The sequence below is a fragment of the Nothobranchius furzeri genome, chromosome 16 (assembly GCF_043380555.1).
Source record: "Nothobranchius furzeri strain GRZ-AD chromosome 16, NfurGRZ-RIMD1, whole genome shotgun sequence".
Lineage (NCBI taxonomy): Eukaryota > Metazoa > Chordata > Actinopteri > Cyprinodontiformes > Nothobranchiidae > Nothobranchius > Nothobranchius furzeri.
In genome coordinates this window covers 44,336,341-44,349,343 of record NC_091756.1, presented here as the reverse complement: position 1 = coordinate 44,349,343, position 13,003 = coordinate 44,336,341, and the positions used below count along the sequence as shown (strand labels likewise).

The 13,003-nt window shown below is 42.5% G+C and overlaps 1 long non-coding RNA gene across 1 annotated transcript in view; it reads left to right on the top strand.

Moving 5' to 3' along the window:
* The first annotated feature begins 1,817 nt into the window (after positions 1–1,817).
* The window catches only part of LOC139063540 (uncharacterized), a 15,089-nt gene continuing 3,903 nt past the window's right edge, over positions 1,818–13,003 (top strand). Inside the window, exon 1 of the long non-coding RNA XR_011516914.1 lies at positions 1,818–1,955. This is a non-coding gene — a long non-coding RNA (uncharacterized lncRNA). The remainder of the gene's footprint in view (positions 1,956–13,003) is intronic.

Here is a 13,003-nt window from a genome sequence, read left to right as displayed (position 1 = left end):
GAACCTTGTGAAACATCATATCTACCACTTTTTTAAACTCTGAACTGCTTAAATAACCTTAATTCCCTCCAACCTGACACAGCCAAGCAAAACAACGGAAGTTTCGATTTCGCCATTTAACAGAACGCGTAGACGGCTTTGCCGCTGGCCGCTGCCGCGGATCGCCTCCCGTGTGTCAGGTAATAAAAGCAACAGCGACAAATTTCGCTGATCGCGGTCGTTTGTCGCCTCCCGTGTGTCGAGCCCATTAGACTTTAAAAAAAAGCTATCAGGATTGTACATAATGTTGGTTTCACAGACCATACTAATACACTTTTCATGAAGTCTAAAATCTGAAAACTTGAAGATCTAGTTAACCTAAAGTCAATGTTAATTATGTACAAAGCAAGACACAATCAATTACCAATCAATATTCAACAGCTGTTTTTTGATAGAGAGGGTGGATACGATTTGCGGGGATCAAATAATTTCAAGGTGGTATGTGCCCGCACAGCCCTCAAAACTCACTGCATATCCAGAAGAGGTGTTAAGCTTTGGAATGGTTTAGGTAACAACTTACAGAGTGCTGCTAGTCTCCTACTATTTAAAAGACAATATAAGATGACTGTTATTGAGAAATATGTTGAGAATATGTGATGGAAAAGCTTCTTGGTTTTATTCTGACTATGTTTTGTTATATAAAAGAACAGTACAAAATATGAAATTGAATAACAAAATATGCATGAAAGGTTCATTAACAAAACATTTACTGTCAAAAAGTTTAATATTGTAAATGGTACAATATTGTAATGTGGGGTAGGTGCACATAAGCTTCTTTGCCTCAGCCTACTCCGTTTGAGCATTGTTGTTGTAATGTTGTGAAATTTGAAAGAATACAACAAATGTAACTGCTCAATGAATGTGCTAAATAAATAAATAAATAAATAAATAAATAAATAATAAATTATTAGAAAAATCAAAGGTTAGAGATTTCATGCTTTAATTGGTATAACTGATATATTTACTTTTTGTTATACAATTGTGTATTTAGGAATAAATATCTTTGATTTCAGAGGTTCAGAACATTATAAAGATATAACAAAACATCCTCTGGTCCTATCATGTTTTAGGTATGCAGAAGTGGTTCAGTTCACATTTATTTCTAGGGGACATTATAAACAAATAACTGAAAAGTTTAGCTAATTTGTCAAAAGTACTAAGGTAAACAAATGCAGTAAAGATTTATAGACATTAACAAGTAAGATAAAGTAACTAAAATGCACAACAATGAAACAGATATTCATTACTAAAACCTTTAAATGCAAAAGCATTATAGAAATTCAAAAGCTAGAAACATAAATTAACAATGATCAGATGGAGCTTTGTGTCATGAAAATGATGCGTTGGTTGTTTAAAAACATTATTGGATAAATTATGGCACCAACATTGTTCTACCTGCGGAGAGAGAGGAGTGTCCAATACCCAGACTGCAGCCCGCCGTGACCTTTCACCTCTCTGTTGACCTACTGGCGCGGCTCCTGGTCCAGACAGGAAGCAGATGTCCTCTCCGTGTCTCACGCAGAGAGACAAGAACGACACCAGGTGAAGGTGAAAGATCAGTCAGGTGAGGCCGCGCGGACCGGGTGACGTCATATCAGCAGCATCCTCGAGCTCAGTCAGCTCGCCACGCGCCCAGGAGGCGGCGGCATCGGGCCGAACCATAAAGCATAAACGAGAGAGCTACGTCACTCAACCGAGCTGATGATGGGTCGGTATCGCGAGAGGCGCTTGATGGCGCTGGACTGGTGGGGGCTGGATGCGCACATGCACGGCTCGCCCTCTCTGAGCCGTTGGATCACACGTAAGGACACGCGACCGGACCAAGGCGGACCGGAGAGAGGAAGAACTCGCACGGTCCGGGCTTTGCTGCTGTAGCGACCAGACGGGACTCAATGTGACCTCAGCGGACTGAGAAGGTGTGTGTTCGTCTCTGTATGTGTGTGTGTGTGTGTGTGTGTGTGTGTGTGCAAGTTTAGAGCATCAGCCAGATGTGATCCTCTCCAGATGTGACAGACAGTCCCCATGATGTCATTCTGCTATCCTCCATCAGCATCAGCAGGGATCTGCTGTCAGGTTGTGGTTCTATCAGGTGTGTGTGGGGTCAGTAACCCCCCACCACCCCTCATGCAGTTCGGTCTTTACGCATACTGTCCGTTTAGTTACAGGTGTTACCGTTCAGCCTGCCCCAACCGCTTTGCTCAAGCGCTCACTCCGTGCGCGTGGCTCTAAGTTGTGCGCACTTGGCAGTGCTCGGGTCCATGAGTAAGGACTTGTTGATGGATGACCGTGAGTCCACAGCAGCCTCTCTCTGCAGCCGGTTCCCGCTCCGCTGTCACCGCTCCCGGCGGCAGATAGTGATTTAAAGTTGCGCCTTCGATCCGCGTGATTGATGACTTGGCCCAGCCCATAGCACCTTCAAATTATGGTGACACGCTTGCCTCGCGCACTAACACGTGAGTTGCTGCTCCATACAAGAAAAAAAAAACTGTCTTATTTTGAAAGGATTTTTTTTAAACTTTGAGTGCAAGAAGTTGATTCTTTCACCTTTTTGTCGGTTTCTTCCCTGAGCTGAACCCAAACATGTGCTCACAACATGAGTCACACACACACACACACACACACACACACACACACACACACACACACACACACACACACACACACACACACATACACACACACACACATACACACACACACACACACACACACACACACACACACACACACACACACACACACACACACACACAGTAAGGCACTTTCAACCTGAGCTGAAATGTCGCATGACATTTAAGTTTTATTCTGAAACGAAACACAAGTCTGCATGGTGGAGTAGTTGTTAGCACTGGGTTCTCACAGCAAAAAGGTTGCAGGTTCAAAACTTGGTTGTGGCTATTCTGCGTGGAGTTGCATGTTCTCCCCATGCATGCGTGGGTTTCCTCTGCGTATCCAGTTTCCCCTACAGATCACAACATGCCCTGTAGGTTCACAATTGTTTGTCACTTTAGATAAAAGTGTCTGCCAAATAAATAAACATAAGAAGGAAGCAGATTAGCGGCAGCTTCCATACTGAGGGTGAAACAGCTCTTGTTCTTTAACTGATGCTTCCATAATTGATGAAACATGACATGAAAAAGACACCCAGCCTTTTACTGTGTGCAGCAGACATACAATCGGAGGTGAGGATGCTTCACTTTCCATCAAACTCATATGTAAACAGTTTAGTTAAGTGGGGTTCTGTAAAAGTTATGAAAAACAGATTTGACCTCATTGAACGACCTCACAGCAGATGTATTTAACAGCTCTAAAGTGAAAAAGGTTAAAGAAGTTCATTTGACAGCGTCATCACTAAAGGCTCTAACATGGTCTTGTGAAGAGGATTGGCTTCATGGCCCAACCATCTCAAAGATCATCTCTCCCTTCTGTTCATGAACAAAGCAGCAACATTAAAATTGACATTCTTTCAGTCCGTACACTTACTTTTTCACACAAGCTATCTGGAAGTTTCTATTTACATAATCTTAATTTAAAAGATGTCAGAGACACAGAGAATCTGTCTGTTAATGCTTTTAAGATAAAATGCAATCAGAATTGGTGCATCCCTATTTGATACTAAATTTAGAGCCCTGATTAGGGCTGCAGTTGTTGAGTATTTTAGTAATCAAGAGTTTATTTTAAATATATTTCTTTGGAGTACTTGGATACTATTGTTTTCAACTTGTTAAAGCTGTGGTTTTCCCTTCTGCCATCCAGTAGAAAAAAAAATCAACTTTATTGTGTTTATTATAGAAAACCCTGTTCAGAACACTAGTTTTTAAATTAGAAAGCTATGAGTCACCATTCTGTGCATGAATTATGTTCATTTATGGCAGACTCACTGGCTTTAGAGGGGGTAAAGTCTGTCTAGCCATAATGTTACTCAGGAAACTACTGTGTACTTGTACTTGTGTACTTGTACTGCGAGCCCAGCATTGATGTTTCATTTGACACACACACCAGTGGTGTGTTTGTTGAATAAGACAATAAAAACAAGTCTAAGTCTAAATGAGAGACCCGGCCTGCTTGATTACAACAGTTACTTCCTTTAACAAGCCTAAAACTTTTAACTGTTTTATTGTGGAAATCTTTCTTTGATGTTGAGTCACTTTGATGGCCGATGAGTTCTTCAGTACATCTGGGATGCTAAGGTCATTGTGCTGGATGTGGAGAGCATCAGCAATTCACGACTCCTTCAGTAAGAACACGTAATTATCATTACTACAGACGGTGTTTTTTATAATCACGTGTAGACAAGCTTGTAGAACTACAAAAATGATGACAGCGTTATGATTGCCTGTTCTTGCAGGAGGATTCAGGATGCTGTCTCTTGCTGCTATCATTGTAAAAAGTCATTGCGTCTGAAGGAAGCCTGTTTTAATCAGGAACACATTTTTACTAAAGAAATGATATGAGGAATCCTTTCAGCCTGACTCAACACTGATATCAGTTTCACATCACACACCGTTCTGCCAGAAACCTGATCATCTGACCAGAAGTGTTGCAGATGTTTTATTTTTTTAATATCTGCTGTAAATTCAACAGCCAGGCCTGTTGTGAAAGAGTTTTCAGGATTCATTCATTCATTCATTTTCCTTTTTCTTAGACTCACTAATTAGTTTAAATCCCCTGAGAGTTTCTCTCATGTGTGACTGATCCCAAACCGTCTCCAGGGACTTTGCTGACATTTAAGCTGAAATGTTTCTGACTCTGGTTTGAGTCAGGCTCCCATAAATGTGGCTGTGAGAGGGTTAAAGCATAAAAAAGTACAGATTAAACAAAGGATGACGGAGGAGGAGAGGAAAATAAAAACATCCTCACATGTCTCTTGTGACCTTTAGAGTACCTTTTCTTTTTCCTGTACCCAATCTTCTTTGACATTTGGCTGTTTAGAGTTCCAACTATTCCCTTTTCTCTTTTTTATTTTCTCACTCCTTAAACTTTCCTTTCATTTTTTGTCATCCCTGCCCAGTCTGCTCCTTTGTTCTCCTCCTGGTCTCCCCTTCTCTCACGCTGTCCTGACCTAAACTGTGAAAACCTCACGTTTCCCAGCATGCATTGTAAATAAGGATGATTATGAAATAACCTAATATTAAGCAGCGTTTCATGCCTTTTTAATGTTTCCTACTAATCGGATTAGGTGTGCACGTGTGACATGAGTTTAATGGTTTGCATCTAGGTTATGGTGTCTGAGTGTGTCTATTTGGTGCCCAGAACTTCTGCCTCTGCTCCCTCATGTATACTTTAGTGTTACACAGTCTTAACGGGACAATGACCTTGAAGCGTCCCCCTCTGCGAATAATAAAGGGATTTCTGCACATGCAGCTGCACGTGTGCGTGTGGATACCGACGTGTATGTTTTCTTTACATCTGAGGAGTGGCGGATGGGTGCACAGAGGGGAGGATGAACCCTGGGCTCTCCCTATTGTCAAAGCAAGGCTATTCGAAGTTACACATAACCCAGTTTCAGGGACACCACTGAATGCGCGTGCATGGGAGGAAATGCATGTGGAGGTTCTGGAAAACTCAAAGGAAAAGGGATGGAGATGAGTGGAGTTGATGAGATAAAGGAGAGAAAAACAACATAGACACAAATGAAATAATGACTCTAATATCAGAAAGATCAAAGCTTCTCTTTGTTACGGGATGAATAAAAAAAACTACTACTGACCTTCTGAGAGGGAGGAGACAGCAGCAGACACAGACTGTTGTCCTCGGGGACAGTATCAGCTCTTTGTAATACTTGCTTGACACGGCTGTCACCGTCACCAGTCACAGTGACACACAGCTGACAAGAGTGACAGGCAGTTACAGGGAAACCCAACACAGGTGTCGGATCATAGCCGTTTATTTTCCTGCAACTCTGAGGTCAGCTTTTTAGCAAATCACACAATTAAACAGGAAAACAAGCTGAAGTGTGCTGTTGTTGGCTGTGGATACAACCTTTCTTCAACATGTGTGGAGACATTTTTCTACATCTAAACTTTCACAGCTTCATCTTGGACCTGAAAATAGAAGCTGGCAGAACGGTTTCACACAGTCTGTTTATGAGCCGTTTCACACAATGTTCCCCCACAGGTGGGACTTTTCTTCCCTTCCAATTATATCATGATTGACGTAGTTGATGTTTTGGTGTTATTGCCAGTTTTGCTATTAAAAAAGCACATTTTAACCCCATGTGGCGCTGTTGAGTTGGCTGTGAGAAAAGCTTTTCACTCAACGGCCAACCCAACGCTCTTTATATATGAAAGAGCGCTAATCCCCACAGACAGAATCCAGAATGTGAGAGTGTTCCTTACAGAGCAGCTTATTTTAAAATAAAAACTGGGATGTATTCAGGGACAGCAGTAGCTCCGAAGGTAGAACCGTTTAATCGGAAGTTTGCAGGTTTGATTAGAGAATGCTGCTGTTGTGTCTTTGGGCAAGACACTTAACCCACCTTGCCTGCTGGTGGTGGTCGGAGGGTCCGGTGGCGCCAGTATATGGCAGGCCTCGCCTCTGTCATTGCGGCCCAGGGCAGCTGTGGCTATATAGCTCATCCCCACCAGCATGTTTTTGGACAACAGTAGCTCAACAGGTTGAGCGGGTTGTTCAGTAATCGGAAGGTTGCAGGTTCGATCCCGGCTCCGGACAGAGAATTCTGCTGTTGTGTCCTTGGGCAAGACACTTAACCCACCTTGCCTGCTGGTGGTGGTCGGAGGGTCCGGTGGCGCCTGTACTCGGCAGCCTCGCCTCTCATCTCCACCAGTGTGTGAATGGATGAATGATACACTGTAGTGTAAAGCGCTTTTGAGTCCTTACTCAGAGAGGTGCTATACAAGTGCAGGTCATTTATCATGTGACTGACTGTGTTGTGAAGCACCTTGTAGAACACTAAGAAGGTGTCACGTTGAGAGCAGGAGGTTTGGACCCAAGGTGCAGAAAATCCAGAACACACACAGGCAGGAGCGGTTGAAAAAGTAAAATCCTTTATTTAGGAATATGACCAAAAATCCAGGGGGAGAAAGTCGAAACCTAATAACTAAACTCAGCCCAAAAAAAAAAAAAAACAAAAGCTCAACTTCTGAGCAGAGACCTGGAGACTGGAGACTGGAGACTGGAGAACGCTGACCTAAGACAATGAACCAACAACCACAGAGTGACAAGACAAGGCTTATAAAGACAGAGGGAGGTAATCAGGGAAACAGGTGACAGGTGTGAGGAGTGTGAGCTGAGGAGAAACTGGTGGAATCAATTAACTAAATGGGCAGGGAAAGAGCTTGGCAGGAGGGCAGATAAACGTTAACATAAAACATGGATCTAACTAAACCTAAAAGACAGAGGGCAAAAATAAACCACTAATAACCAGATGGGTGAGGAGGACTAATCCAAAGACAACTAGGAAAACCAGGGAGTGACTCTGGGAGGCCAGGGACGGGGAGACAGAGACGGGAACATGGAAGTCTGGGGTATGGGGACCCTGGAGGAGGACGATTAAGAGGGGACTTCGGAGGAGGGCAACTAAAGCTTGGTTTATGCTTGACGAATTCACTTTCCGCTTGGTGATGCGGCTCGCGGCTGGAACGTGCTTCACAACTTGCAGTGTTTATGGTTCATGCGGCTCGTCTCTGCGGTGAGCCAATATTCTCCCAAACTGAACGGGGCAGCATGGAGCTCTACGGCATGCATCCAACACTACACCATAGTAGAAGTAGAAATGACTGTTTACAACATGGCATTTCAGCATTTTTAACAGCATCCTCGTCTTTTCCGACAGTGCGAGCGATTTCTCTCCAAGAATTATTAACAACTTGTTGATCACGGTGATCTCTGAGAGCTGAATCATACAAATGTCTGTATTTACAAACCTCTGCCATACTAGTTACTGCCGGTCCGCCATGTTTGTCCATGTCCGACCGTCCGGTGATTAGAAATTTTCCTAGGTGCGCGTTGCGGAAATTTTGGGCCGTGCGGAGGCGCGGTGGAGGGGAGTGGTTGTTAAAATGATGCATTTTCGCCGCGCGGACCTCGCGGGCACGTCAAGCATAAACCAACCTAATAGTGCAGTTGTATATCTGCTTCCTCAAGCAGAAATCCCCTATTGTAGAATGAAACGGTCTAATTGTGGAAGTAAATCAGAAAAATACAGTAATCCATTAATTGATAGAAAACTGGCAAAATCTGAGTCAGCAGGTGCAAAAAAATCTGAATTTAGTATCAAACCTTAACAGGACACATGTTGATTACAGACTTGGTTTGTTCAAACGTCTTGCAGCAAAGATGCACAACCAACCATGAACATAAACATTCACATTCTTTGCAAAAATAACATTTCCAGGTAAAAAGACTTGTGCATTATTTTTCTCCTTTTCATCATTTCTGTTGATTTGTTCAAACATCTTCTGGCATTCACAGGAACATGAAAACAACATCTGACAATGTGCCATAAACAAGCCATGATGTCCTCCTTCCTGAGCGCTGCAGACAGACGCTCGTTCTGCAGTCCTTCACTTATGTTTCATGCTGTGAAAATGCATCTCCGACAGATCTCTTCTTCCTGCATTCGTGCACACTGATGAGAAAATAAAATCCAAATTCAACGTGCTACTGTACATACTTCCCTGAAAATGTCTGCCTGTTGTATCACCGTTACATCATTTGAATGATCATTAATGAACACAATCTTGCATCTTATTGACAAACAGACTGGAATTCATCCGTGTAGAGTTTGTTCTTCGGCAAACTGAGCAGATGTAACATTTTAACTTGATGGGACATGTGTGTATTCATTAACCTGTGTCATTGTTCATGTGGTTCGATAAAACGCTGACCTGTGTGCTGCCTCCATCGTTTAATGGCTAGGCAAGGTGACAGAAACGTGAGACAATAACTTTTTCTCAGAATGTTACCATGAATCCCAGTGATTTGGATCAAAGAAAAGGAACCGTGGAGCAAAATGGATCAAACAGGACTTAAAAAGTGAGTTAGAAGTTAGCAGAAATATTTTGCTAAAATAAAGGGAGCCATAAAGGAAGCCTTATTGATGAGTTAAGGGGGATTTTTTTTGCAGCGATCAACTCATCAGAGGGGTAAAAGTTGTTGCAGCATCAGTGACAGTAGCGTAATCATAAAAACAGCTGTCTGTTCTCACTGATCCCAGTTGTGCCCCTGCAGGCTTCTATTGATCGGACAGGAATCAGCTGCTTCCACATGGATGCACACATTTAATACAAACTGGGAGTAAAAAGGATTTCAAAACCTTTTCATTTAAAGTTTTCCTCTCCCAAACACCTGACTCATCACAATGCAGTTGTTTCCTTTCACTAATGGGGATAAAACACCAGCACTTACCACAAAATAAACCAGTTCTTATAAAATCACCTCGGTTTGATGATGTTTTAGCCCCTTTTTTCTAGAACAGCTCATATTTAACAGCCTGTTTACTAAATTAGCAGGTCTGTTGGAATACATCTTCAGAAGTACATCGGTGTACTGAGAGGTAAAGAATATTCTGTGATTCAGATTCTTGTGACTGTTTGGGGCAGCAGGATGGGGAATGGGAGGGTGAGTCACAGCATCCTGCAGTGTCCATTTGTTTACACGTCTAAAACATGGAGTTAATTTTTCTTATTTAATCAGTGTGTCTATAATGTTGTTTTGAGAATATACTTTAAATCTAGATGTGGTAAGGGGATAAAGTTTAGCCCCGACATCATACACTGCTAAAATAATAAAGGGAACACAAAAATAAGACATCCGAGATCTGAATGATTGAATTATTCTTAATAAATACTTTGTTCTTTACATAGTTGAATGTCCTGACAACAAAATCACACAAAATCATCAATGAAATCAAATTTATCAACCCTGGATTTGGAGTCACTATCAACATTAAAGTGTAAAAACACTGCAGGCTGGTCCAGCTCTGATGCAATGTCCTTAAAACAAGTCTAAATGATGCTCAGTAGTGCAAGTGGCCTCCACGTGCCTGTTTGACCTCTCTACAACACCTGGGCATGCTCCAGATGAGGTGGTAGGTGGTCTAAGGATCTCTCCCAGACCTGGACTAAAGCATCCTCCAGCTCCTGCACAGTCTGTGGGGCAGCGTGGCGTTGGTGACTGGAGCGAGACATAACGTCTCAGATGTGCTCAGTTAGATTCACGTCAGTAAAGCCTTCGTCTTGCAGGAACTGCTGACACACTCCAGCCACATGAGGGCTAGCATCACCTTGCATTAGGAGGAACCCAGGACCAACCGCACCAACACACGGTCTCACAAAGGGTCTGAAGGTCTCATCTAGTTACCTAATGCAGTCAGGCTACCTCTGGAGAGCACATGGAGGGTTGAGGGACCCCCCAAAGAAATGCTACCCCATACTATTACTGACCTACTATCAAACGAGTCATGTTGGAGGATGTTGCAGGCAGCAGGACGTTCTCCACAACGTCTCCAAACTCTCAGTGTGAATCTGCTTTCATCTTTGAAGAACACAGGACGCCAGTGTCACATACCCTCATGGATCCTCTCTCTGACCATTTGAGCAGACACTTGCACATTTGTGACCTGCTGGAGTTTGTTTTGCAGGACTCTTGCAGTGTTCCACCTGTTCCTCCTTGCACAAAGGCGGAGGTAGCGGTCCTGCTGCTGGGTTGTTGTCCTCCTACAGCCTCCTCCACATCTGATGTATTTGCCTGTCTGCTGGTAGCTCCTCCATGCTCTGGACGCTATGCTGACAGACACAGCAAACCTTCTTGCCACAGCTCACACTGATGTGCAGAGTTTTAAATCTAACTTGGTTTAGCATTTTCGAGCTCTGTCACCAGATTGATTCAGGCCTCTGTTTCTAGATTTGGATTCTTATTGTTTTAATGGACAACTTTGTAACACAGTGGCCCTTTATTTTATTTATGTTATTTCATTACTTAATGGTTTTATCTGTTTGAATTTGGTTTTGATGTGTTTTTATCTTTTTTGGCTCGAGCGTACATCGCTTTGGGCCACCTTGGCTGGTGGTAAAAAGGTGTTCTACAAATAACTAAACGATGATGATGATGATGATGATGATGATGATGATGGGCCATCCTGGATGAGCTGCACTGGCTGAGCCACTTGTGTGGGTTGTAAACTCCATCTCATGCTAACACTAGAGTGAAAGCACCTACAATCAAAAGTGACCAAAACAGCCAGAAAACAGAGGAACCGAGAAGTGGTCTGTGGTCAGCACCTGCAGAACCACTCCTTTATTGAGGATCTCTTGCTAATTGCCTATAGTTTCCACCAGTTGTCTACATTTGCACAGCAGCATGTGGAACAGAATCAGTGTTGCCTCCAGCTTGGTTTATGCTTGACGCATTTACTTTCCGCTTGGTGATGCGGCTCACGGATGGAACGCGCTTCACAACTCGCAGCGTTTATGGTTCATGCGGCTCGTCTCTGCGGTGAGCCAATATTCTCCCAAACTGTAGGGGGCAGCATGGAGCTCTACGGCATGCATCCAACACTACACCATAGTAGAAGTAGAAATTACTGTTTACAACATGGCATTCCAGCATTTTTAACAGCGTCCTCGTCTTTTCCGACAGTGCGAGCTATTTCTCTCCAAGAATTATTAACAACATGTTGATCACGGTGATCTCTGAGAGCTGAATCATACAAATGTCTGTATTTACGAACCTCTGCCATACTAGTTCTTGCCGGTCCGCCATGTTTTTCCACGTCCAACCGTCCGCGTGGTTAGAAATTTTCCTAGGTGTGCGTTGCGGAAATTTTGGGCCGTGCGGAGACGCGGTGGAGGGGTGTGGTTGTTAAAATGACGCAATTTTGCCATGCGGACCTTGCGGACGCGTCAAGCATAAACCAACCTTACGTGGAGAGTTCCCAGAAGGGTGACTGACTTGGAGTTACATTGTGTTGTTAAAGTGTTAGCGTATTCCAACAACAGACTAAAAGTACATTGCTATATTTACTCCGTTATTTTATTATTTTCACAGATAAAATAACTGAATTACCATAAACAAACATGGCAGGATTGTTTATGATGTTATTGATCACTAAGTAAAAGCAAGTTTTACTGACAACAGCATTTTAATAGGGATGTGTGTGTTATTGGTGTAACATTAATATCGGCTGATATCAGCATTACAATTTAATGTTGGTATCGGTTTTAGGCTGTCAGTGACTCAACTTTTACATGCCATTCATGTATTATACATCAAACTAACTAATCAGCTAACTCTCCTCCCTCTTAAAATGTCAAAATAAGATAGATATCAGTTAAAGGTTTTAGGAGTTTTCAGTTTATTTGGCACAACCTGTGAATCACAAATTTGCCCTGCGTAGAGAACGTCCACTGTCCACACAGCGCGTAGCTATGTGTAGCTAACAGCAAACAAACAACTTTAACAAAACCAGGAATCTTCACCCAAGGCTTGTTTTTCTTATCTGAAGATCTTTATAAATGTTTTACCACCATAGCTGCAATATACAGAAACAGAAAAAAATGCATTACCACCTAATAAACACATCTTAGCGTCACGCTGAGGGGGAATGAGATTCAGCTGCTGTTGGAGACTAAATAAATATGGCGCTTTTCTTGTTAACTTAAAATGTAGTAGTTGTCATTTTGTAGAGAATTGAATTTTTTATGATAGGGAGACACACCATGTATCAGATTAAGAGAAAATAATATCGAAAATCGGTAAAAAGCCTAAATCAAGCACCTCTAGAATTAAATTGTTTTGTAAATTGTAAAACTTCTAAAATCAAAGCTGGATTAATAATCTAGCTGTGTGGGTTTGAAAGTTACTGTTAAGGATCATAAATTCGGTTCATTTACATTCAGTTGAACAAACAAAAGGTTTAGAATGAACAGTTTTTCTGGAGCAGTTTTTGCTGTATTGCTTGAAATGCTGGGCTGATTTCTGCAGGTCACAAGATGAGGTATAA